Here is a 27806-nt window from a genome sequence, read left to right on the forward strand (position 1 = left end):
TTTGGATCCTGACGTGGCCTCAGTCACGCAACTGCTGCATTGAGAACAGGACACTTGCAGACGAGTGCTAGTGAGTTTTAGTGTTTTCTGTCACATAACCTGATTTCAGGTAAGTTAGTTTTGAATGAATAAGTGTCCACGTTCAGAAAAGATTAGAAGTTATTAGATTTTATCCTTTTTTTTTTTTAATTGGCCGACACTGAAATTTAAATTAAAACACAAAAAGATGAGAGAGTGAAAATGAAGCGTTCTGCTCATATGCAGAGAAACAGAAAATACCTGTAGGAACAGGTAACAAAGTCTTCATTTCTCCTTTTTTCCTCCAAATTTTGTGTCTTTGTGTTATTAGAACTGGGTAGTACCACTTAAAATGTTTAATATTTACCAGTGCATCCTGTGTGCTCTTGATTGTTCAAAGGTGTGATTTTCCAAAGTATTTCTGCTTAACCACAAACTGTATTTCATGCAATAATGATATTTTAGTTTTACCTTGCTGTAACTCTGTTATTACGCTCATTACGAATGAAGGGCACGGCAGGTCTCGTTACAGGTGTTTCTCCACTGCCACGGCACTCGCTGATCATCGCTAGGAAGAAGTTATCAACCTCGGTAAGTTTTTATGCCGTTTCTCTGCTACCCCTGCGTCGTACACGGCGGGGAACGTGCTGGCTGTCAGTCTAGGCCAAAACTTCTTGTATTTGCTCTGTGACCTTTTGTTTGCTTTCTGCATACCGCAGAGCCCGTATTATCAAGCAGAGGAGGTGGTTTTCGGCAGGCCCTGCTAGCTGGGAGGCGCCAGAAGTTGCGCCCCCCGCACGCACCGTGCCACAAGTAGAGCTCCTGCCACTTCTGACTGCAGGTTGCAAGGGTCTGACAAGGTGAGCTCAGCTTTCTCTTCAGCGTACGTTATCCTCAGAGACTACGGTAATGCTACCAAGGTAAACATGTAGAAGCAGCTTTCCATATTCGCTCAGTTGTGTTGACAAAGTCATTGGAGGTCTCCCCATGGGGGCGAGCGCTGGAGAGAAAGCCGTTCACGGTTTTCTACTACTTACGTAGAACCCGGGGAAATATTTCTGACTAGATGCTTTTCTTGAAGAAAAATTTAAAAAAAGGAAAAAAAAAAAGTATTAATAAAAAAGTCACAACTTTATGATGTTTTATTTCACTGTAATAAGCATGAATGAAACCCATCAGTTAACAGACATTTTGGGCTTTAGAACCTGGTGCTTGTCTACATTTAATGTAACGAAAACTATTTCTATTTAGATAAAAGGGTTGCACGTAGGTCTAAAACCAGCATGGCAACCTGCCTCCGGGGTTGGGATTGTACGTTGGGACAAAAGGTCTCCATTTTTTTCAGGGTCCCCTTTGACTTTTTGAATGCCAACCAATAACGTTGATGCAGATACCGACAGACTCTTCTAACTTTATGTCCCATTTTTAAAGAAGGACTTAGGCAGTTCCTTGGCAGATGACTTCTTAGATTTATTCCAAGGCTTATGAGATTCACTCTGATATGGAAGTTTAGTGTGTGCACTGGCTATGGAGCAATTTGCTTATGTACCCTTGTTACTACCGTTCCGCAGTTTCCTCCCTGCGCACCGAACTGGCAACCCATCACGGAGCCCTCCTACTGCCATGTATTGCACTGCTGGTAAAAATTCTTTTTTTTTTTTTTTTTTTAAACCAACCTTTCTGGCCTTGTTTAGTAATGTAGCTCTAAGCTTTGTCATCCTTGTTTCCTGAACTACCTGTCTAATTTCTTTCTAATCCAACGTGCGTGTTTTCTGTCATGAAAGGCTGCAAGCAGACCGCTGACGTGATACAAACAGGACCTGGAAGAAGATGAGAATAAGCACCTCTGATTAGTTTTCATGCCACTGATTTTACTACTTTTACAAATTTTGTTAACAGTTTGAGATTTATTTTCTTCCTGGAAGAAAATTTAGGTTTAATGAAGAACATCAGGATGTCCCTGAAGGGTAAAGGGAGGAGGATGTTGTTTCCATAATGCCAAAGGTGGACGTTTCTTGGCTTTTTGTATTCGTCTGTCATTTCTTTGGATGGTTCATTCCATTAGAAGAGCTATTTTATAATTTTATTTTGCTCCAAAGTGAGCAATAATAAACAGTGTCCTACTGTGAAGGCATGAAAGGAGTCAGGATAAATAACAGTCGCTTGTTGTTTACATTAATCAAATATTTGTATGAATACCGAAGTATCCCCTTTGTTCTTTCAAAAGACGTGACACTAGTGAACATAAAGCTGCTTCACGTGCTGGTAATTGTGCATTGTCATGAAAAGGTCCTTTCAGAAAGAGGCAAGTGAAACCCTCTAAAATAAAGAGATTTTAATATTTCTGCAAAGATACAAGGAAAACTTGTATCCTCACCCCACGTCTAGAACGTGTACCTTCAGCTCATGTAATACGTTGTCCCATGTGATAACCCGGATATATCTGTGATAGCGACATTTTATTGTCCTGAGCCTTGTTCTTGATGCTCCAAGAATTTCGGATGAAGACGTTAAGGTTATATTACTAATATTTTTTCATGAAAATTTAGTGAGGAAGTTTCTGTGGAAGCAAATCCACTACATGTCCACCCCGTGGGCTGAAGCCGGCGAGCCCTGCTGCCAGGGAGTGTGTCGGCACCTACGCCTGATCGCCCTCGGTCTAAGACAAGAATCATTTCTCCAGCCTTGCCCATCCTAACACAAACTCTTTATGGCCTGGATACGAGACAGTTAAAACCGAACTTGAGCTAAATAGCTCACCAAACTCCGAATGATAATTAAAGTCTGTGTTTAAAAAATAACATAATTTCCAGCATTGTGTTCCTCGTTAGTCACCTAAAGGACAAGGCAGCAGAACAAAAAAGGGACAGACGGATTTGTTATTTTGCTTAATTATGGAACTATAATAACGTTGGATAATATAATGGGGACTGTAGTTTAAGGATCTGTATCATAATGATAAAGACTGAAATTTGGTATTAAAACATTATTGACTTATTGCAGTCTAAAATATGATTTTGCTAAAGGTGTAAGGCCTCCATCGGTTACTGTCTTTCCGTAGTAATTATTTGTAAAAGTGTAGAATACCCATTTGAAAATGGAAGCTGAGACGTTTGGGGAGGCAAGTTCACTGTGTGTAAGTGCCTGGGTGAAATAAACTTTGTTCTAAATACAATTTTTATCTATTTTGCGGTGCTGACTGCGCTGTTATTGTAGTATATAAGTAAGTCTTGCGTGCGTGACTAGCCAAAACATTCCATACAAAACTTTTTCGTGGTTTGATTTTTTTTTTTTTTTAACATAATATCATCTGGATTTCTAAAGAAACCCTAGTGGTAGCCCCTGACCCAAATGTACATCAAGTGCTGTTCCCCTATGGCCCTGGCCTATTTATTGCTTTCCTAACTACTTGAGTTCAAATAGGCGCTCAGAACAAAATTGAAAATGAGCTTGGGGTCTTTTTCTAGTCCCAATTTGTTCACTTCCAAAACCACTACCCAATTTAGCACAATTGGCAGCGTCTGCTCAAGAGAGGGCAAAGGCTGGAATAACAGGGATGCAGAAGGGCAGGGCTGAAGTGTACTGGCAAAACAGCGTGGAAGAGCTGTTCCAGCACTGCGCCGCCTGATGTAATCTCTCGGCTGTACGAGCGTGACAATTAGCATGAAAAACTGAAGAAGGCAAAAGGGAAGGTGTTTTTTTTTTCTTCTACTGCCTACTCAAAGTATGTGTATTTGGGTGTATAATATACTCTGGCAGCGAGGCAACTAAATCATTGCTCATGACTAAATAACAATGCTCTGCTGTTCATCAAAGGCGCTACTGTATCGTGAGGTGAAAAAGAGTGGGTAAGCAAGGGGTATTGCACATTACCAGAAGAAACTTTTTTCATTTGGCCCTAATGTAGGAGGAAGTACCTGTCGTGTACGTAATTCGTAGGTGCTTTACTGTGCAGGGAAAGGGTTTGTGGTTGCAACAGCAAGGTGCGGGACACCGTCGTTGCCCACTGAAGTCGGTGAGAGCTGAGGGCCCAGCATCTTGCAGAGCTGCAGTTCTGGTTTGCAGATTAACTGGTTGCCCAGAATTGAAGCATGTCTTTTCTTTTTATACAGAGGAATGACTTCCCTTGAATGGTTTATGTGAATGCCTTTCCAGAATGACATCGTATTGAGATAGGTAAGTAAATATCTTTTGAAGAAGGCTGAAAATGTGAATGAGAAGTGAAAGAAATAGGTCTCATTCTTGTCCTAGTGAGAGGTCTCAAAAAGAAAATATGGCATTAGATGACTTAAACTACCGCTCTTAGATTAATCTCTTCAGTAACCTTCATTCACCAGGACTCATCTTTCTCCTGCTTCAGGTTATTTTCTGGTGTCAGCAGTTGCTATCTATTATCTGCACGTGATTTTGTAAATACTTGACTATGGGCAGTTTAACTGCTTTTGGGTATACAATAGATATACATGAAAACTGTCCTGCTGTAAATTAGTAGGAAAATCAACTAATTAAAAAAAAAAAACAACAAACAAAAACAAAATAAGTAATAAAACCGAAGACTTAAAAATGAACACCAAAACTCAAACGAGCTTTTTGGTTTGCTTGGGGCATTGATGGAGTGGCAACAGGAAACTTGCACAGACATTTCTCTGGAACCATCTCTTCAGATGATATTATTGTTCTCCTGACATTTTTTCCCTTTAGCTTCATGTGTATTTGGTGCCAAGAGACACCCATCACTCAGCAAAGCTCAGTCTAGGCAGAAATAGAATCAAACCTTTAATAATCTTACATTTGAAATATTGAGGTGATCTTGTTTTATCTGTGCTTTTAAGGTACACTTATTAAAAATACATGTACTTGAATCTGTGATTTATACAGGTATCAGGTGAAACAGACTTCCTGCAATTAATTGTGCCTACAGCCGCCTCAGCTAGAAGCGTTTACTCTTGTCAGGTAAGAAAAAAAATCTCCTCTGCCCACAGGTACTTATATTTTAAAAAAAGACTGTAATAGGAGGAAAGCCGCCTTTGAAGGACTCGGTATGAACCATGTTGATACAATTTTGCTAGTGTTGAGTGCATTAACGACGGATTTGGCTTTAGAAAAGATGAAGCAGTTTAAATGTGAATGGGGTATTTGTTATAGTATTTCTAATCTTATTGGAAGATTGTAGGATATGATTCTTCGTAGACTCTCTCACCTTTCTCTTTTGGCCAAGAAGCCCTTAGCTGTTACAGGCATTTATGCATTAAGAACAGTCAAGCACTTACAGCTGCTTTCTGTTCTTCTGAAGTCCTTGTCTCACTGGCATCTGCCTGCAAACAATATGTACTTTTTTTTCCCCCCTGCCCTGTCATTTCTTTCTGGTAAAATCCTGTTTTATAGCAGATATTTTTGTTCTTAGTCTGTTTCTTTCAGCGTGGTGGGATGAGGACTGCCAGCTGCCCTGGTCAAGTCCATTAGTGCCAGCACAACTCTAGTGGTTTCCTCACATGTAACTTTACCCTACACTGGTCTCCAATGTCCTTTCTCAAACAAACCCAAAATACATTCCCCGTCTTCAGAAATCTACCCATGAGGTTGCTGCATCTGGAGATAGGATTTCTGACCTTTTGGTTGAATATTTCAAATAGGCACAGAATGATACTTTAAGCCTTATCCGTTCCATTTAGAACATATTAGGTAAAGCGTTTCAGTTCCAAAGTTGCATCAATTTATGCAGTGTATTGGCTTCAATTTTGATAGAAGTGGAAGTGATAGAAATCTAAGTCAGGTTTTGCGGTGAACATGCCTAAAAATAACCCCTCTGTGTAAAACCAGAATTAAAGATGGGAGATCTTTGTAGTTTCACAGATTTCAAAACAGAAACATACCTAATTTTGGAAATCCATGTTAGCTGACAGCAAACCATGGTTTCCTGAACAAAAGCACTCTCTGCAATAAAGATGGACAAATTTTACTGTTTGGCAGGGCTTTTTCCCTCCTAAGCTATAAAGGGCTTTTTCACATCTTGTTGGAAATGGAAAGAAGCCGATCTGGCCACCGACGGCCACCAGGCAGCGCAGCGCGGTGGGGCAAGCTCGCCCTGGGGTAACACCGTCGGCATCAGTCCAACGAAAGTGCGCCGAGCTGGCGATAGAGAGCGCTATGGTTAAAAATGAATAAGCCGCTGAGCAGATGCCAACGTCTGTAATGTTCAAACAAAGCATGTTCCCTTTTTAATATTAAGGTCTAGATAGACATACTCTTCATCATCAAAACCCAGGCTTTATTATTTGGATTTTTTTTTTTTTCTTTCAGGAAAGTAAGTGAAAGTTCAGAAAGTTCCTAAATGGTGAGCCAGGACAGAGCTCAACTCTAAATATTGACTGTTTTGGCTTCTTGTGACTCCTCTCCCCACAAATTCTCAGTTTACCTTCAATAAAGGGTTGCTTTTCCCCCTTTTCCTTAATACTACCATCACCTATTGAATCTTCTTATATATTCTCTCTGGTTTGGATCAAACGTTTGGGGTTTTTTGGAATCCTAAGTTATTTCTTTCCCAGAGGTTCAGTTGAGCCCAGACCAGTAGTTTCTTTCAGCTGAGGCCAGGAATCTTGTTTCATGGGTCTGTGAAAGCCAAGAGCCAGTAGGACTTTCAGAGCTACCAAAGAGGACAGCTGTTCCCCAGGGCTCTTATCACCCCAGTGCAAGGCTGGGCTGGGCTGGCTACCATCAGTAGCTCAGTAAGTAACAGGTAAGACACATCGGCAGCCCTTGTCTGTCTTCTCCAGGTGAGCAGGCACTGGACTTTCCACTCAGCTCTTTCATCACTGACCTCTTCTGATGGTTCTATGACCGCCCACCAACTGTTTGGAAAGATCATGTGTCTCCAAGGCCATCCTGTCTCAGGGTTATCTTCAGTGATTCTGTTCAGCATAAAGTACCTGGATTGGGAAGGAGGTTGAATATCTTTCTTTTTCTTCTTCTCCTGTAGTGTGGGAAGAGTTGACAAGATTTCCCTCTGCTCAGAAGAAAATGAAAGAAAACAGCAGGGATGCCTGAACCTGGTTATTTCTTCTTCATATACTTGTCTACACATGCTCCCCTCATTCTTTTTTTTTTTTTTTTTTTTTTTGATGCTGCAGGCACAGGAGTTTAGATTTCTACAACACAAATTCCTGCCTGTGCCATCTTTCGGTTTTAAGATTCTTCTGTTGCTTAATCAATTACCTCATTCCAATAGCAGGAAACATCCCCAGCACTGACGAGTCTAAAATATTTACCTAAGTCTTCAAAGCGCAGCCTTGGCTCTGGGAGCGCCCATATCGTGTGTACCTCCAAGAGCGGGGGATACTAGTAGTGCCTACCACCACGTCCACATTAGCAGAGGTTCTGGACTGAATGTCGCCGTACCAGAGCCAAGAAAGTGAAAAGCAGGTTTTTTGCTAGGTATCAGCTTTACCAGGGTACTGGTACCAAACTGATTGGTAGTAACCCATCAATTTCCAAAGAAGTTGGAGAGATGGGGTTTGGCCAGACTAATTTTCAAGTCTTCAGATTTACTTAATCTAGTTTCTTTTGAGAATCTTTTGACTTTTGAGGAGCAGAGCATGTTTTGAAGCATCATGAGCACATAGGGGAACAGTTGGAGCAATGCAGAGACTTCTGGAAAGCCAATTTCCAGCTGCCTCGCACAAGGTGTGGACGCAAGTATGTGTGTCTCTGTGATAAATTAAGTTGCGGAAAACACCTTGCAATGATTCTCATCCTGACACGATCCACGTGCCTTTGAACAGGCTGACAGGCCAGACTGGTGAAGCTTCCCTGCTCTTGCACAGTTCTAGCCGAGAGGGGAGGCAGACATCCAAGAGCAGCGTTGACCAGTGCACCTCAGCTCCTGGATTAGAGAGTGGTCAAAATACATCATCTACAGCTCCATCGGGAGCAGGAATTTATGCAGTTACCTCTGGGAAGGCCATCTGCGTTTCCACCTGACATCCTATCCTTTTTAATATGATGTCCTTGAAATAATATATGTTTTCTGCCAGCTACAACTGTCGTAACAGATATCTTAATTGGAAGTTGGGAACTTCAAGTTTGTTAATTGCTGTCTTCTTGCAACAGAAAGCTCGCTCTAAGTTCTCCCAGGGGCCAGCAGCATTCCCCTGACACGATCTCCCTGTAGGTCCCTGGGATTGCAGGCTGTAGGGGCTTTCACTCCCATACTACAGCAATGAGCAGAAACCGAAGGAACGAGGTTGTCGCTTCGGTGCTAGAATGTGATTTGTCTTTGGACTTTAGAGTCAATTTTACATCAAATCTCAAATGCCATCCTTTGTGGAGCTCCGAAACACGCTCTATAGCAAGTCCTTCCTGTAGCATGGTTTCTCAGTGCCTCTGCCCTGGAAATGCTGCACAAGCAGAAACTTTTGTTCATCACTTCCCAGTACAAGTGCCAACAGATCTTCTCCAGGGAGAAGGCAAGTCCAGGCTTGCTGCCAAATGCTTTTACCCTGTCTTAGGCCCTGGCATTGTTTTATGTCTTCTTTCCAGTTCTTATAATCTCCAGGACCACTGGGAGGCTCACGCAGGTCTCGGGCCACATCATTTTGATAACCCAGCTCGGGACGAGCAGTACTGATTCTAAAAGTGACAAATTTCTTGGACAATCGACTCATCATCCTTTCATTCTTTTCCAAACTCCCATGACAGCACTACAGACAGATGTTATACCCTGAACCCTACTTCTAGATGCTCAGCTTGAATCTTTGCCAGGGACCATTCAGGGGAGAGAGAGAGAGAGAGAGCAGTCAGCCAAAGCATAGGATATCCATATGGTAGGGCTCCCTTCCTTAGCTTTACTTAAGTGGTGAAGAAATTCATCATGTGGCTCAGCTTATCCACTTTCTGAAGGGGTATCAGTAATTTGTAGCTGTTTAAAATCTCAATAACCATTTTGTCTTTTTCTGAGTGTGGTCTGGCTGTACCCATTCTCTTTATATTGCATTTATTATATTGCTATTTATCATATACACTTCTGTCTATCGGTAAATCATCTTTGCCACCCAGAGGTTCAACGCTCATACGTGTTTACACTTCAGATTTTTGCACGCTGCAAGCATTATTGCTGTGTAATTTTCGTAATCATCGCTGATGATTACGTCTGATGCTGACGTCTTAGTCCTTTTTATATTTGACAGTTATATTGTGAAGAGGCTGCCTCATGCCCTGCTTCCTCTGAGATGCCCAGCAAAGGAGAAAACATTGAAAATCAGCAGCTAGTAATGTTTTCTTTTCTCTCCTAGGCCTATCTGTGTCCTTGAAATTACCTCCTTTATGATCGTTTTTATCTCCTTGATGACATTTTGGTCACATATGGTCTTTCCCCAGCTTTGACTCAAGTGGACTAAAGCTTTTCTTAAGTTATTTTTGCATGCGTCTAGCTTTTCTGGGTGATATTGGTGATGTTCAGGTATGTGCTTTATTCGAGGGGTACATAATTTGCTCAGATGAATACATCAGGTTGCTTATTCCTAGCAGGTTTTTCATTCAGGACTAGTTTTGGGAGAAAGCTGAGAGCTTCATTGCAAGGATAGGCACCCTCAGAGCCCAGTTCCAAGTCTGGTTCCTCCGGCTCAAAGCTGGCTCTAAGTTCTTCAGGGGAGAGTTGTTGTGTTTCTCTGGGGAGGTACCAGGTACCTTGTCTACAGTTCAGCCTAGGTTAGAGTTCAGAGAAAGAGAAGACCCAGACGTGCGGTTGAATGGAGTTGCTAATACAGTTCCTCCTATCTCTCTTTTATCCCTGTTAAATGGAATTTCTACTAGAAGGTTTTTATTTCAGTAACAGGGGATTGAACCATGGCTGCAGTGGCCCCTCCCCAGCCTTGCTTTTAGCAGTCAATAAAGATTGAAGACTGTCAGCTGCAGTCACAGTGGGCATGCTTAGAGAGCCTGATCTCTTTGTATTCCTGGGGCAAAGGATCACGTAGAAGGGAAGTAAATTCTGTGAACAGCATGAAGACTCCGGGGAAGCGGGAAGGAAGAGGTGTTTTTGTCAGGCTTGGCAAATAACCACATCCTTCTTTTTGCTTGCAGAGGTTTCATAACTCCGTTGCTCTTCCTTGAGGACTTGTGGAGAGGGTGGAATCACAGGAAAAAGCCGTCGTACATTTGGGAGCCAAAGAGTAAGTAGACAGTAGTTGCTGCCTTGAAAAGCCAATGTGAAGATGGGGTCAGGTCACCAATGCCCTTCTGTTTCTCTCTTTCAACACAAGTCAATCCTTCTCTCTCCATTTCTCCCTGTTTTTCAATACTTACAAACGTTTGACCTTTTAAAGTACAAATGCATAATGAATTGGTTTAGTGAAATATAAAAACTACCCCACTTTCCCCATGGTATTTATTTTTTTAAGTAGATACGCAAGGGATAAATGAAGTAACGGTGACATATACAGTATTTTCAGGCTACAGAGGCTTTCAGAGGACAGTTGTCATTTAACGTGACTTTATTCTGTACAATGATCTCAAATATTGTCAGTCTGTGATGCAGACTCTGCATCCTTTGCTATTCAAAATAATTAAATAGTCAAGTCACAGTTTTGAAAAGTGGCTGCTGTGAATAGGGAGTTACCATATATTATCAAAAATATAATGAGTTTAATGTACATAGTTACACAACACTTGAGCGGCTCTTCAGATTAAAGCCTGCCCAAAATACAGGCTGGCACAATAGGCTGTAGCTGCTCCAGTCCGGTCCATTGCTGCAATGTACTAAAAACTGATTCTGAGCACGTATTGAGGGCGCATCTCCAGAGAGCTGCACTTTGGCGCTTGTTCAAAAGCAGTAGCAAAAATGCAGTGTGGTACCTTCTGTGGCCAGAACTTAATTTTCAATCACTTTATTTTATCTACAAGCTACGTTTCTTTAAACATTCAAAAATATTGGTCATCCATGAGTGTCAGTAAAACACGTATCTTTTAAAGAATCTGTTTTAATTGTTTTTGGGCTCCGAAGAGAGCTTCAGGAAAAAAATACTGTTTCCACGTTCACCCAAATGAGAATCAGACCAGATGACTTGACAGTTTTTGCAGCTATACAAAATGATTGGTCAGTCAGGAATCAATCAAAGGTTTTACGACCATAACTAGGTGCTATTATGGAGACTCTTCTGTCCTGTGTATTGCATCTAAGCAGATTGAGTAGAGGTGACTTATGAAGAAGTTGGTAAAGACTGTGTGGCTTCGAGAATGATGCCCAAAGTGCTGCCCGGAAAGAAATGGGAGAGAAAAGCTGGGTGAAGGCTGAGATCATTCACAGGACAGACTCGCCACCGGCCGTGCTCTCCTCAGCATAACTAGAACATCTCCCTCTGGAATATTTCTCCCCTCCTTGTGTTTCGGCAGCTCACTGTCCTTCCTGCCCTCCTGCGCTTTGGCATTGATATTTAATGCTTTGTGCTCGTTTTGTGATGCTTTGCGCCTCGGGTCTTGAATCTTGGTGCTATATCTAGCAAGCTCTAACCTACAAAACAGTGTTATATGGCACTCCAGTGTTTGGAGATGGCAGGAAATAAAGCCTAGTCTGGAGGAAAAAGGTTCTACAGCGCGAAAAGATAAATGGAGGGAAGTAGCTCGATCTGTCTAAACAGATCTCTCTAAGCTGCTATATATGTGAATCTGCTAAGATCTTGGTCTGATGTCGTAAAGAACAATTTAGGCAGCCTGAACTACAAAAATAATGTTGACTTATTTGTCAGCGAATAAGTTCATTTTACATAGAATTCATTTTTCTGCAAATGCACGTGCGTGGGAACTCCTGACTAACACGGCATGCTTGGTAAGGTTGTTACAGTATCAAGAACTAAATTTTTGAGAGGAACAGAGGAGAAAATTTATAGTATTGTGCACTAACATGTTGCCACACAAACATTTGTTTTAGTGGTGTTGTGGAACTACGTTGGCGTGTGGTCTGGGTCAACGGGATTGTGTCGTCCCACTTGCAGTGATGGGTCTATGATTGTTTAGATCGATGAAGTCTGAACCTGAGTCCGTGAAATGTGTGGCTGGATTACCTTACCAGATTAACTGTGGCCTGAGGGTTATATAGTTTATTGACGTGTCAAGACAATACTCCATAGTTCAACTTCACCAGCTATTTTCCATTAAGCCTGAGCAACCCCATTAAAAAATAGTAGCAGATCTTGATGAATCTTTTGAAACTTTGAATCTTGATGAAACTTTTTACTATCATCAGAACAGTTTATGATCTTGTGCTTGTGAGTAGTGGAAAGTGTCACTTCAGGATTATGCTCAAAGAAACAGTGAAAATTGGTGTATTGGTTTATATTAAAGCTGAAAAAATGTGTCCAGTTTCCTGTAAAATACTCACTGTTATGAACCCCTGTTCTAGTGTCTTCATTACAATGACACTGTTCAGGCATCATCTAGGGATAACCTAGGGTATGATCGCCTCTTCCCAAGTGAAGTCTCCATGCACCTCAGCTCCAAAACATACCCTGGGGCCAGTAGATCGCTTACAAAAGGCTCAGCATTTCAGAGCCAAAAAAGCCTGAGGTCTGGACTTCCATTTGCTTTTGTGGAGGTTCCCGTCTTTATGCAGCAGTTGCCCTCTGCGCGGTGCCGTGCATTGTCTCTAACACAATGGCAGATAAGTACCAGCAAATGGAAAAATCGGGAGAGGGAGATGGAATTTTATACATAACTAGGAATTAATTTCTTTGTGGTTAGCGGATAAAATAACATGCATTTCCAGGGGCCAATCCACAGTAAGAGTCGGTGCTTTAGGTCAAGATGTGTTTAATTCAAAGCAATATGAAGTCAACGGGTTGACTTCCAGCAGGCTTTGTACCAGACCCATAAAATCCCAGTGCATTCCATAGCAAAAAGGCTGAATAAGGACATTTGTTTCGTGGGGAGCCTGTAACACAGACTAGTGTTTGTAGCAGCTTTCTAAAGATGTATTTATGTGCAGTCAAGCTCATAACTTCGTGTGTGTATGTTGTATGTACACAATTCAGTAGAATTCTTACAGCATTCAGAGCAATGTTTGTTTTGTTGAACTTATACTATTATAGATCACGTGATTTTCTGCCACCCATGAATCTTCCACTGAAGGAAAACCTTTGCCCGAAGAAAAAAATCACCTTGTTTATTTGTTAGTAAGGCTGCTTGTAAAGACTCCTCCAGAAAGTCTCGGTCTGACGTGTGAGCTTTGTTGTGCTAAATAAAACCTTGGTTATCAATAGAGGCCAAAGGCTTCTCTAAACCTCTGTACAAACATGAGTGCCCAGAAAATTTGGCAAATATTGTTGACTTATTCCATTATGCCAGGTGACAATCAAATTTGATCAAATTCATTGCCGCGCACAGACGAGGCAGCTGTGCGAGGACTGGTGCCTGCATGGCCTGGTGGCTTGGTCCGAGTTTAGCATATGAAACTTAGCTCTTGTTTTGGATTCTCCCAAGTAAAAGGAGCCTTGAACAATCTTACAGGCCTAAATGCAGGAATAGGACCTACAGACAAATTTTGTGATCTCAAAATATGGCACAGTCAGTGATAGAACTATGCAGAAAATAGCAAAAACAGAGCAGCTTTGGGACTCTAAAGGAATTCATGGAATAAAAGTGGGACCTGGCTTCTAATATAATAAATAGCTACAGTGATGCTGTCATCACTGATCCTCTGCAGGGCTGTGAGGTCTGGACAATTACAGTCATCAAATTATGCTCTGGAGTTGGTTCCATATGTAGCATCTTCATGCCCTTGTATAAGATGAGATCCTCGTAATATATCCTCATAAATTAGACAAAATACAGAACAGCAACGTGTTAGAGCATCGCCTACAAGCCAGCACCAAAACTGTGTTTGTCCTGCTTCAGCTTTATTGTTCTAAACACCTGGTTTCTGTGTCAGGAGCCCACCGGCACTCGTTGGTTATGGCCAACTAAAACACACTGAATGGCCGGGGATAACTGAAATGCTACCAAGGCAAGCGCAACCTTTGGCATCGCTGGCACGGCCCCGCTTCCGTGGCGTGGGAGAGTCAGGCACGACGTGCAGAAAGCCGTTACCGCGGGCGCTCAACATCAAAAGTGGTTGAGAAAAACAACTGCCAGAAATACAGAAGGCTATGCTGGCGTCATGTGTGGCTGTTAACCTGTGGCAGGACTTACTTCTCATCAAAGGACTCGCTACAAGCAAGTATTTTGTTTTTTCTGTCGTAATTCCCCACTTAGTTCAAATGTAGCAAAATTGTGATACCATAAACAGACATTTCTGAGGTAAATTCAGAACCGTTCCACCTACTGTTTGCACTTTTTAGGCTACCCCAGTGAAAATAAGGAATTTTACACAAGTGTGGCTAGGCAGTACGATTTATGAAGTTGTTTTCTGTGTACGTGATGATGAATCATTATGTTCGTGTTATTTAACAAAGGATTTGTGATATCAAGAGAGACTATCTGGCAGAGGCAATTAAAAAAAAATACAAAGAAGGGAGAGCTGGGACAGTTCTAGAAGAACCTTACCCCTGCAATTCCTGACCACAGACTGACTGGCTAGTTTTTAAATCCATAAATACAGTTAAAAGCTTTGCATAGTATTTTGCTTTTGTTTCTAATTAGAGAGAACTGAAAATTAACACTGAAGCTTCTAGAGCTGTTGGTTTTGGTGTTTCTGAAACTTTGGTTCCCTGTGACCAACCTCGCTTGAATACCCAGGAAATCTCTTAATCTTTATTTGTCAATGTGCATTCAAAGGTTGGATAACTTCTCCGTATTTAATACCTGGTTCAATGCCTGGCAATAGCTAAACACACTTCCATTAAGTAAAATTTGTGGTTGTGCTGGTCCGATTGACTAACAGGCGTCTCTTTCAGTGTCATTCAAGCTTCATCTGTTTCCTAGGGGATATCTCCTCAGTATAAAATTCAGTTCAGCAGAGTTTACTGCAATAAAATTGTAGCAAAGTTTAGCACAATATCATTTTGCATTTTAACGGTCTTTTTCTTTCCTTTTTACTTATCCATTGCAAAGGAAACTCTTTGGGCACAACCGTTTCTGGGAGCGGAGAGCAGCAGCCCGCCGATGTGCTTAACACGAGGGCAGTTCTACAGATCCCTTCTGCAAAACACACCGTGTGCTTCCCCGTGCCTTCGGAGCAGGAGAGGCTTTGGTCTGTGTGGTGGTCTCGGTAAAACGCGCTGAGTTCCCTGCAGGTAAATCTGGTTAGTCTCATTGGAGATAAAGAGTGATCTCGCCCTGCAAAAGACTGCAGAGAAACGGTGGTAGTACTTCCCACTTCTTCCCTCGGCTGTTGTTTGAAAGGCCTAAATATTTGTATGTTTTAGCATAAGTAACAATTTAAGTGAAATACTGAATAACCAGTGCTCACAGCTGTGACCTAAATCAAAATCCTAGCTGAAAATCCAATACTGCAAATGCCACACCTGGAGTGCTGTGCACAGTTCTGGCCCCCGCTGTACAAAAACGATGTGGCCAGGCTGGAAGGGGTCCAGAGAAGGGCCGCCAAGGTGATCCAAGGACTGGGCAGCTGCCATACGAGGACAGGCTGGGAGAGCTGGGTTTGTTCGGCCCTGAGAAAAGGAGGCTCAGAGGGGATCTCATCATCATGTACCAGTAGCTACAAAGAAGATGGAGACTCCCTTTTTAGAGGAGTCCCATGGAGAGGACAAGGGGGATGGACACAAGTTGCTCTTGGGGAGATTCCAATTGGACACCAGAGGGAAATTTTTCACAGTGAGGACAGTCACCGTTGGAATAATCCCCCCAGGGAAGGGGTTGACTCGGCCACGTTGGGCACCTTCAAGACTCGGCTGGACAGGGTGCTGGGCCACCTTGTCTAGGCTGGGCTCTTCCTAGAAAGGTTGGACTCAATGATCCCTGAGGTCCCTTCCCCCCTGGGATTCTGTGATTCTGTGATTCTGTGAATTATTTTTCTGAAAAAACTTGTTAGAATTGGAGTTCCCAATCTAGAAGGATCATTTCCTTCAAACTTCATTTGTTCCTCAGAGCCATTAATACCTAGGAAACAGGCAAAAATACTCTGCTGCTGAACTGCATGTGAACGTTTCTTGATTGTGGGACTAAAGCAAATTTTTTGGTAAACATTTGCAGAGAGCAAAACAGGTTCTGTTGACTCTTCCAAGAGCTGACTGTTTGCCTCTGGGCGGAGATCAAACATGGAACATTTCAGCCCCACAGGAATTTGAGAACATTAAGAGCAACTGGGTTATGAGGACTATAATCACCGCTGTGGTTCGGCTCGAGCTGCCCCCTTTGCTGTCGCTGTTGCTGCCATCTATCCATGGCATCGGATATTCCTCCTAAAGCGTAAAGGACTCTAGTATGCTTTATTTTTGGAAACAAAACCGGGCACGAAGCCAACAATAATATGCAGATGAAACTGCAGTAGCTGCTTTCCACCCGGTGTCAGGTTTGGGGCTGGATCTCACCGCTGCGCAACAGGCGGGGATGGGGACCTGGAGGCTCGTGGGGACAGAGGTGGGCATTGCTCTCTGCCACCTTCGGTTTGTATGACAAATGTGTCAATAATGTGGAAAACATGTTATTTATTATTTAAAGCTGCAGCAAGCTGGGTGACAGAGGTTCAAACTCTTCTGAATGAGTCTCTCTAGGCTTGCAAAGTCACTGCCATTTGCCTTTTAGGCTTGGGTGAAATGCAGATTTGAGAGGTGCCAGTGTGATTCACAGTGGGACCGGGATGAGAGAGGCAGAAACAGCGCCTGTCTCTGTGAAAACAACAACGAAAAAAGCAATCTGGTATTTTTCCCAGGCTCTCACAATGTTCACATTAAAACAACAAGTGATACTTAGCCCATTTCTAGACAGAATTATGAATCACGGCCTTCTGGGAATGCTGGCTTGTACACCTATGAAATTGGAATTTGTGCAGACTTGAAAATAAGCTTGCTTGTAATACTTTCCTTGTTTTCTTTTTCCTAAAGTCTAAAGAGAAAGGTCTTGCCTGCATGTAAAAATTGCAGTGTTATAAATAATTTGTTCTTTCCCTTTCGAGACTGACTGTAAAAATGGAAATGTTTGCTTTCAACCTAGTTTGTTTTCTGTTGACTTAATTTGATAGCTGTCCAGATAAAAATATTAGCTAATATATTTTGACATATTTACTTAGAAAGTGTGTGACATCAGCTAGCTGTTACTATCTTAGGAAATGTCAGAGTGATGTCATGCAGTCACTTTATTTGAAATGAATTAAAGATGAAATATGACTCCTCTGCAGGTAGCTACACAAAGTATAGCGTCCATGAAGCTACACAGCCGAATTCATTTTGTATGAGCTTATAAGCATTTCAAGTTTTGTGGCGAAAGCAGAAATACTGAGCTGGTATCTAAGAGATGGGAGAAAGAAAGTACAACTCAAAACAGGGTCGTCTTCAAGATATTTATCACTGCATGCTTTATAATTTTAATTTATATTTGCTGTCTGACCTGTTTTTCTACGGTCTTGACGTTGACAAATACAACCATTGACTCTTTGTATGACTGATTCATGGAAGAGTATAAATTACCAAATTAATGCCTCTGCATGTTTTCTGCACTTAAGCTAATAGTAAGGGTATTTGCATAGGTGACCTCAGCGCCTTAAAACCTGACATAAATATAACATAATGAAAATGATCTCACTCCATTATAAATATGTCCAATTTGTATTGGGAGCGTGCTTAGCATTCCTCCATTTGTCCCCCTCTTAATTACCAGGTAGTGAAGTTATTCCTTAGGTGAAATAACAGTAATATTGGCTGGTTCAGGCAGCTCGGAGGGGTATCGAGGCACAAACAAAACCAGCTGAAAATCCAAACTGATCATATTGACGTGTGATCCCCTGTAAATGAGGTCGCAGATTGCAGAAGGCTTCAACCCTAAGCCACACATAGGCTTCAAAGAATTAAAAAGGACCCAATGGTAACTGATAAGGCAAGAATTATGATTTCTGGTTTTACTATGTGCTGCTTAGCTTTCTTTTGGCCACCTTCCACAGCCCTAGCTCTGGGGCATGCTTCACTACCGTCTCCCCAGAATCAGATTTTGCTGTGAATGGCTTTTTCTATCGATAGCCACCATCCACCAGGCACGTTCTTACCACAGGTAAGAACGTCATTGATCTTGGGCCTCCGTTCAGGTCAAGCAGAAGGGAAGTCCACCAGTTAAACTCCAGGCTGGAGTTACTAAGTCTCTAGTTACGACACTGGTCTGCAGGTGGTCCGAGTCCACCTGCAGTCCAGGCCAGGGTCTCCCAGACTCCCCGTCTGTGCCGCTGTGCTCTGCAGAGCCGATGATCTTGGTAGGTTTGTCCATGGCCTTCAGGCGGCCGCGGCTGTTTGCTCAGTTGTCCCCGTCTGGGGCCTTCCTCTTTGCCACTAGCAATTAAATTCTGCCTCTGTAGGCTTGCTTAGTTCTGGTCTGACATTTGTTTGCCTGCGTAGCTGCAAATATTAATCACTTCAAAACAGGCCAAGCAAAACCAAACAGAAAAGCCTCGGCAGGCCAAGATGCTTTTACCGCCACGTGCTCTGAATACGTCCGCTGATGACTGATCTTCCACCTTCTGCTCATTGACTTTCCTATTGTACCTTAAAAGTTCACTCTAAAAAGCATGCAATAGTAGTAGCAGTGCGATATGTATCTCTAAATATTTATGGTGATAGACACTTACTCATTGATTGGTGGTGGCTGCAATCGCTTATTTAATGGGGACTTTAATTAGGCTCCAAGGTAGAAGCACTCACCACATGGACACACTTCCAGAAAGGCTGTCAAAGATGACAAACCCCCATTTTTTTCAGCTTCATGAAGGAAGATCTGGTAAAAGAAAACCCTTGGTAGATGCCGTAGGGTACCTACATGCATGGTGTGAAAAATGAGTTCTCAGTAGGATGAGAGAAGCGTTCTCTTCAATTTATTTTGTTATCCAAGGTTAGTTGGGGAACAAACTACTTGAGCTTCACTAGAAATAACTGCATAAGACTCGGGAGTTCTTTACAAATTTAAGCTCTAAATAAGACCCTGAATTCATTTTTTTAAAATGTGTTTTTGTACAGAGTTTCCTGTCACTGGGTTGAGTCCAAAAGCCTGCACTCTTTATGCATTGCTCAAAGTGGATGTTTTAGATGTGACCACATGAAACAACCAGAGAAATGTCTGCATGCCTTTGCAAAGACCTCCCAGCCTTCCTGCTCTAAGAAGGAAGACCCCATAACCTGAGCCATGTGCTGAAGAGCGGTGGAAATGGGGAGTATGGGGAGGACAGGCTACCGAGGTGGCTCGATTAGCCCTGCTCTGGCTGGGGAAGAGCAGACGTCTGGGCTCCAGGAGTACAGAGGTGGCATGTGGCCAGGGGACGCTGGTGGCTTGGTCCTGGCCCAGGAGATACACCAGAAGACGGCCTGCGATTACTTCCTTCAGTTCTTAATTTACTCCTTATGCTATGTCCTATTCAAACATCTATTTTGAGAAAATCTTGCTTTGAATCCACTGGCTGTGTAGCTCAAAACTAGGTGTCTCCGATCATGTGAAGGCAGGAGGAGCTCTTGGTGCGTGTGTGCAGGCCAGCCAGCGGAGCAGAGCCCCGGCCAGCTCCCCGCACGGATGCGTGCCAGCTGGGACACGCTGCTCACCCTGCAGCCCGGCCTTTATGCTCACATATTGATTAGCAAAACAAGCTCATAACAAAATTGAAGAATTTAATTTTGATTAGTTTTGTCTTCCCCCAAGGAAAACTCACAATCTTCTTTTTTTTTTTTTTTTTTTTTTTTCCCCCCTGAAAGATAGTGTTTTAATTCTCACGTTCTTTATTTTACTAGTGACCATCTGGTACTTTGTAGATACTGTAGTCGTGCTCGATATTGATTTTTGTAACGATTCCCGTGCAACCTGGCTCTAATTATTTGAAATTTGTTTTTCCTGTAGATTAGATGCTATTTTTTGATGTTGGCTCTGATCGTGTGCTTTTATCCCCACAATGAAAAAAGAGGAGGCCTAAATGTAAATAACTGAATGTTCTTAAAAAAAAAGAGGAAAAAGCCAACAAAATACGTAACATTCTTGTAGAAACGGTAAGACGTGCCACGGAGACTGCGTTTTCACTTGTTGCGCTAAGCAGGCGTCTAATGTGTGCTTTAGCAAGACTTGTGGCTTTGTGTAGATGTCTCAGCTCACCTGGCGAGTAAGGACGCAGTGGCCCTGGCTGCGTGGGACAGGACCCCATCAGAGACACGCATCCACAGGGCATTTTTTGTTTCTGTGCTCCCACGCTCTGCTGTGTGTGCTGCCACTGAGGAGAAGGCTGCAGCCCCAAACCGGTGGCCAGGGACCCCTTGGAGCCTCTCCAGACTCACCCGGAGCCAGACAGCAGCAGAGGACCACGAACACTTTGGGCGAGGTAGGAGCTACCTCGGTTCTTGAAGGCTTTAGCAAACATTGCCCCAAAACCTGATGTTGACCTCTAGATGTGCCTTTTTGTTGCATCAGGCTCATCTAAGGTCATAGAATCACAGAATCATTAAGGCTGGAAAAGACGTCCAGGATGATCAAGTCCAACCCCCAACCCAACACCCCCAGGCCTCCTAAACCACATCCCCAAGGGCCACGTCTACATGGTTTTGAACCCGCCCAGGGACGGTGACTCCCCCACCTCTCTGGGCAGCCTGTGCCAGGGCCTGACCGCTCTTGCAGCGAAGGCATTTTCCCTAATATCCAACCTAAACCTCCCCTGACGCAGCTTGAGGCCATCCATATGGCCGTCCATCACCACGCAGCCCGGACCAGCGCTTGCGGCTGCTGCCCTGACCCCGGCCTGCAGCCGGGCCGCTGCCCGCAGGCGGCCGCTGCTCCGCAGCGCTGGTCCCTGGTATGGCCGGGGGCTTCCCCAGCTGCCTGCGGGCCCGTGCGAGCTGCCACAGCTCTGCCCAGGGCTGCGGGCGCCCCGCCGGGCGTGGAGCAGCCCCCATGCGCTCGCAGATCGTGCCAGTAGAGAACTGATCCCAAGAACCTCTTGGAAAACACTTATTTTTGTGGAAACCTCCCACTGTATCCTATTAAAATATTTATAGCGTGCAGTTCTGTTTTATCATTCCTACACCAATATTGAAGTTTAATGTCAATATTAGTATGAAGTGTCTGTAAGGGTTTGGAAAATAAGAATTGGAAAGATCAAATATTTTATTTATGCACGGTAAATTTTTAAAGTCTCCCTCGTGTTTTGATCGAAAATGCATATTACTGAACAATTTAGTTTCAAAAGTCTTTCTCTGATGTAAGATTTATTAGGTATCTGCGATGGTCTGATTGAAATATGTGAAAAGTCAACGTTACCCTTGCCTGCACCCCGGGCAGAGCTATTTAAAGGTCTCCACTGTTCTGGGGTTCCTCTGTTAAAAGAAACAATACTCCCAAACTGTGTGCAGTAGGTGTTGTGTGTCTGAAGCAATGCACCGTTTATGAATGGTATCTATATATTCCTTGGTTGTTTTAAAACTACCCCCTGGCACAACCCTGGGGCTCCTGCCTGTTGCTGCAGCCCTGGGAGCCAGTATCGAGGCTCCAGGTTTTTGGCTTTTTGCAGGGGATCTCCTTTGCTTCTGCTGTGACGAACGTAGAGCAAAACCCTGCAAATAATACGAAGGGGGCAGATAGTCGCAGGTGACTTGCAGATGTGGTTGCAGGGGTCACTGCGAGACGAACCCCGTGAAAAGCACCCGGCACAGCAGATTTCTGCTACGGAGTTATTTAATTGCAGTGCACTGCAAGAGCCCCCATAGATGCATATATTAATACTGCAGTGGAGTTCTGAAATGTTTTCGGACAGACTTCAGCTCCCTGGAAAATTATTATGATCCGAATGATATACATATATTGCACTGAACTTTTTTTTTGAAGTTAGTGATGGGCAATTAAGATATCCCAGGCTTTTATTTGTAAGGCAACATGTTTCCTCCTTTTCCTTTGAAATAAAATGATGTAAGTAAGAATAATACTGTAAAAAAGAAATAAAACTCCCTTTAGAGACAGATTTGTTGATTCTTAGGAATAAACACGTTTGCCTTTAATAGCAGTGCCGTCACCTCCAGATGAAGCTGCAACACAAGCTGCAGGAGGCTTGCTACCTTTGGTAGTAATCTTTTATATAAAATAATCTTTTTAAAATATTACGATGGTTACTGTTAAACCCTGATATGTTGCAGATTACTATATTTTTTTAAGATTTCTGAGTATTTAGAAGTGTGCTGCATCCATTTCTTCTTGAAACTGTAGCTGGTGACAGCGTTTCATTACTGAAGGTACAGTGACAGCTCCTTGCAGTTAATCCCTGTTTACGTCCCTGCTTCCACAGTTACTTTCACACATTCAGAAGCTGAGCCAAATTCCGATACCACTCCAGAGTGTTTTGCTAATGCTTTTGTTGTGGGTCTGACGGTGACCGCTGTCATAGCAGTGCCGTTTCTCCCTGAAAATCTGCTTTGTGTAGATTATTATTATGATTTAGTACATACATATATAGATATATACATGGATAGATGCATATGTATTCATATTTGTGTGCCTGTGTGCATATAAATATAACTTTTCAAACATAAATGAGCCTCTTTTCCCTCCTAGGATACTGCTCGGTCTGCCTGAGCGTGGCCAGCTGCGAAGTTTTTGCTTAAGTCACCCCTATCTTGCTGAGGATCCTGTTCTTAATTTAAAGCTAAAGGACAAGTCTCTTCATTGCACAGCAAAATTACGGCTCAGCTTCCCTCTGCGAAGTGAAGAGCGAGAAGGTAAGTACCGAGCGCCCACGTCCCGGGACGGAGCTGCCGCGGCCGGCTCCGTGGGGCAGCGGCGGAGCGGGGCTGGCCCCCCCTCCCCGCCGCCGAGCGCGGAAGGGCCGGGGGCCAGCGGTGCGACTGCCCGTGAGACCCCGCTCCCGTTGAAATGCAGACCCTTCCAGAAGCGCCCCCCAATCCGGGTGGCTGCACGGGGGGCGGTGGTCAGCCCGTCTGCCCACGCCGGGTGAGGGCTTCAACGGCAGCTCGTGTCTTGGTCTAGGCGCGCTGCTTTTGTCTGTCTTTCATGGAACCAAGCGCACTGTCATCAGGAAAAAAAATAAGATAATAATAGGCTAATTCTGGGCAGGCAGGCAAGTATTTCTGGTTCTTAGTATCCCACATGACAGCAGTGGGCTTTGCAGTCACACACGACTTTCCCCTAACTGCGTTCACGTCACTTCTACTTTTCATCGTCAGTAGCCGTAACTAGTGAAAACAGCTCAGTCAGTATAATTTTCACCACTTCGATATAAAAGGCTTTAAAGATTGACTTTTTTTTTCTAACTTGGCAATGATTTTTTTTGGCGTGGAAAACATCGCTACTAGATAATTCCTTTGCTCAAACAGATAGCTCCAAAGCATACGTATAGGCTATAAACGTACCGCTCGTGCCCTTTTCTGCCAAGGTTCTTTACTGGCATATAGAGAAACAGTTTGTGATTAATCAAACTGTTCATTATAGCCGTTTATTTTACGCGGGAGCACCACATAGGTATTTATCGGAGGTGATGGCGACATTGCGTGATCAGGATCCCTGTCCAAGGGCTGGAGCGTAATTATAGGACCGCTATCATTTGCATATTGCGAGGATGCTGCCAGTAAATATTAATGGATTGCTTTTTATTCATTTAGCCTGTGTTTTTGAAAGATGCCTAAAAACAAAAAGATCATATCTGTATGTTGTTTTTTAATTTATTTTCACCTTTTTGTCTCCTTTGGAGACCCCTGGTGTATCAGCACTTTGTTTACCACAAATTAAACCTTAGCTGATTGTTTACCAGACTGGAGACCCTTGTGCATTACTCCAGCACTTTCCCTTTTTTTAATAATCACAACCTGGGATTCATTTGCAAGAGGCCCTAATCTGCATGAGAATTATACAATTAACTTTTGATTAACCGCCTAGTTCTTCTCGAAACCGCAGTGTATAGGATACTCTGCATTTAAATAATTTTCCTTAAATTGGGAGCAGGCCTTTCATTAAACTGGTGAGTTTGACTAAACAACAACATTTGGAGATAATCAGGGTCAAAACAATAGGCAAGGCTGCAAGGCTAGAATGTCATCTTTAAATATAACAGCTGAGATAAAGGCACCCAGATTGCGCCTTATCGAAACACAAAAAATCAAAGCTCTCTCTTGTCTGTGGCAAAATACCAGGCCCTAGTGTTTAGGGCGACCATTGTTTGGGCCTATAAGTGTTGCAGGATTTGCATTCAGAGAGCCAGGTCTAACACACATTACATCACGTAGGGTACTTATCTCAGAGTCTGACAATAATTATCAGGAAGAATATACTCAGAATGACTTTTTTGTGATTTTTATGCATCCCCAACACAAGGAAGGGGAGATAACAGCATTATGAAAAAGGGGAGAGTCTCCAAAGGCTCTCCCTGGAGCTGCGTTCTTCGATTAAATTTGCTATGCCACTCTGGTGTGCTGAACAAGTGGAAAGAAAGACTATGAGGCTTTTATAGAGGGTAATAATAGTCCTGAACACAGCCCTTACCAGAAGATAAGATCCATTGTCAAAACAAACAAAAGAAGCAGTATTAAACACCACTTGAAGAATATATATGAGCAAAGTTTGAAATCCTTGGCTTTTTTTCATACCTTGAACCTGGCTCTGTCGCGTGGCCATGTTCTAACCAGGCACCTCTGCAAGTGCGCAGGATCTCCTCGTGCCCCGCATCAGGGGTTCTTCTGGTGGGGTCTGTCCGTGGTTCCAGGAGAGACAGAGAAGAGGCAGCCCAAGGTTGGTGTCTGCTCGGCGTTTTTTGACATATTTGCTGATGATCCGGTGTTTTGTTCCTATAATGCCTTTGCCGAAGGGCGCTGTAATAATTTATCGCTCATTTTTTCACAAGATGGCTATGTTCTTGCATCAAAGCTCAGCCACTGCTCACTGCAAGACAGTTGAGGGTGATGCACACTTGGGCACTAACGGCTCGATGGGCAAAGCTTGGACAGCAGCGTGGTAATTCCCAAAGACACCCTTTGGCACTGGGTCAGTCTCTCCCTGGCTCCAGCAGTTCCTAACTGCTGCTGGCTTTGATTTGGGTGGAAATAAGAGCGTCCATTTCTCCCTAACAGACATTGATTTGACCTGCAAATTCAGCAATCGAGGTGCGCTCTTCCCCAAAAGTGCGAGGGCGATGCTTGCCGTAGCCGCGCAAAGGGAACGTGCGTCTGGTTACAAAACTGTATTGGGAAAAATCACAGCCTCAAGGTACAAATCATAAATCTTGATTATTTCCCCCCCACCCCCAGATGTTACGATTACTGGGTAAGGAATAGATATTTGGCAGCAAGAATGGCATATGGAGAAACGAACATATACATAAACGAAACGCTTGTCAACGCAGCGCTGAATTTGACTGCAAAATCTGGCTACCACCAGGCATTCAAGAAAGCCAAAACTGTGTAAAACAACAGGTACGTTCTGCATGTTACTTGCAGTTAAATTTAAAGGCTACTTCTGCATTTCAGTCTTTGAGTTGCTTAGTGGTTATTTCACCTTTCCGTCATAGCCTGCCGTCGGTATTGCCTTGCTCTCCGCCTCGCTACTGCTCACCAGCCTCCGGCGCAGCCAAGGAGAGGGCGCGAAGAGGAGCCGCTTGCTCCTACACCTGCTCTCAAACTTCCCTCTGCTGACGTGGGAGGCTGCCAGATTGCAATTAGGCTGTCTGTGGTACAGTCAGTGCTGGCAAACCCCTCGGAAAAGAGAATCAAAAGATTCCCCCCAACACGGCTCCCCAACCAACGCGTGCGGGGAGCTGCGGATGCTTTGCTGGGTGCCTGTGGCTGTTAGCACAGCAGCAAAGCTGACACTGTACCCGTAAAAAAGTGCTTCTGAAGCGCTTCTGAAATGCAGAGTGTATGAGGCACCAAAAATACAATTTAAGAAATGCAAACAACATGTGAAAGAGGGGCAGGGAGGAGTTTTCAGGCTCCTTGTTGCAAATGACTACCAAGGATGCTTTCGGAAACTGTAATCCCAGTGGCTGAATGAAACTGAAAACGCGAGCTCAGAGTTATAGTCTGGTTTAGGTGAGAATTCACTTACAATATTTGTGAAGAAAATAGTAATTATCCAAAGTCAGAGGATGTGCTAAGATGGGATGTGGTCAGTACGCTTTCCAAGGATCAAGAACTTTTGATACCACTGAAGAAGACCCTTTTTTAGGGAAACCAGAAGGTGTTGACATTGGATTGTCTAAGAGTGATCCCAAGCCATCAGGGAAGCTTGGTAAGGTGATTAGAGACAATCCCCAGCAAAGAGAAACACACCCAAAGGTGTTTCTGAAAAGAAAAGCCAAGTTTTGCTATTGCCTTTATATCTTTGTCTGCCCAATAGTCAACAGCAGCATGTCTCAGAAAGGGGTACGTGCCGTTAAGAAGTGGGACGGATGGAACTTTGCCGGCATCGTACTAAATGCACGTGAGAACTTTTTCTGATACCGTGCCTTTTGCATCATTTATCCCACATGCTTTTAGAATGTGTGTGTATATATAAAAAATAGTATGTTTTTAGGAGTGACAGAGGCAGTAAGCGCAATCTCTCTTAAATATACTGCACCTACTGAAGCAGAGAGAGCTGAACAGATTTTAGCTCGGCTGCTGCACCTGCTTTTCCTTCTGCTGCCCCCTCGCGCTCGGTGCTGCCTTCCAGCCCCCGGCTCCTGCACGGCTCTGCCTCCCAACCTCAGACCCGCTCCAAAGGTCTCCCAAGCTGACTCCTGGAGACCCACCGGCAGCAGGGAGGCTGAAGCACAGCTCTGTTACCTGGGGACCGATGAACATGTTTTGGGGAGCAATCGGTGAGGAAGGGTTGGGGAGGAGGAAGGAGGGAGCGTTGGAGACGTGATTGGAGTCCAGGGGAGTGAACGATTCATTTGGTACCTCAGAAAGTTCACAAGTTCAATCCTGACAAAGCTTTGGTGGTTCAGATAAGTATCTTTTATAAAGGTGTGACCCTTTCAAATCTTTGTTTCAACCTTCTCTTTTTTCCCCTTTTTCGCTTTACTCCTTTTCCTAATCTTTTATTGCTTTCAGAGGACCCCTTTCTTCTCCTAAATTGAATCCAGGACCTTGCTTCTGCTCCCTTCTTGCTTGTTTTACCCTTTCCCCCCCCCGCCCCCCCAGCAGGCTGTGTACCTTTTTGTTAGCGCATTGTCAAGTCACTTGTGGTATTCAATTCTTTACATTATCCTATATGCCAATGATGGAGCGTGTCTCATAATGCACGAGCAATCCCAAGCATTCAGGAGTTGAGGTGAGTCCCTCAGAACATGTCATTTGGCTTAAGAATAAGACTGTAAAAAGAAAAATGTCATTGGCGTCCCTGTATTTGGCTTCTGGGTTTTTTAACCTTATGGGTACTTAAAGAAAAAAAAAAAAAAAAAAAGGAAAGGAATCTGAGATGTACAAAGCGCAGCTTTGTGAGTAACGCTGAGTATCATGGGGCTTGTGATTAAATCTGTATATAACATTTGAATGGAGCAAGAGAAGATACTTTATTTCCTAAGTAAATCAAAGTGCTTCGATATGGAATAAACTGCAAGCGTGTATTTATATGCTGCTCTCAGCTGCTCTTGTAGAGTATGACACCCACTCCAGGGCATACCAGCAAGCAGCAGCCCTGATGCAACCAAATATGCGGGTTTCTTCAGCACACAAAGTAGATGTCTGATTTTAAGC

At 43.5% G+C, this 27806-nt stretch overlaps 2 long non-coding RNA genes across 5 annotated transcripts in view; both read left to right on the forward strand.

Annotated features, from left to right (window-relative positions):
- Positions 1-383: 383 nt before the first annotated feature.
- LOC142063555 (uncharacterized) lies at positions 384-4792 on the forward strand. Its single transcript, XR_012662808.1, has 3 exons — positions 384-609; positions 738-878; positions 1590-4792. It is a non-coding gene; the product is annotated as an uncharacterized LOC142063555 (long non-coding RNA).
- Positions 4793-20332: 15540 nt separating this feature from the next.
- The window catches only part of LOC142063708 (uncharacterized), a 47351-nt gene continuing 39877 nt past the window's right edge, over positions 20333-27806 (forward strand). For 2 of the 4 annotated variants that reach the window (XR_012662839.1, XR_012662838.1), the window contains exons 1-3: positions 20333-20458; positions 22675-22838; positions 25377-25541. This is a non-coding gene — a long non-coding RNA (uncharacterized LOC142063708). Of the gene's footprint in view, positions 20459-22674; positions 22839-25376; positions 25542-25636; positions 26927-27806 lie in introns of all 4 variants that reach the window. The other 2 variants (XR_012662840.1, XR_012662841.1) reach the window with 2 other exon arrangements.

This window comes from Phalacrocorax aristotelis, chromosome 12, assembly GCF_949628215.1.
Source record: "Phalacrocorax aristotelis chromosome 12, bGulAri2.1, whole genome shotgun sequence".
NCBI classification, from domain to species: domain Eukaryota; kingdom Metazoa; phylum Chordata; class Aves; order Suliformes; family Phalacrocoracidae; genus Phalacrocorax; species Phalacrocorax aristotelis.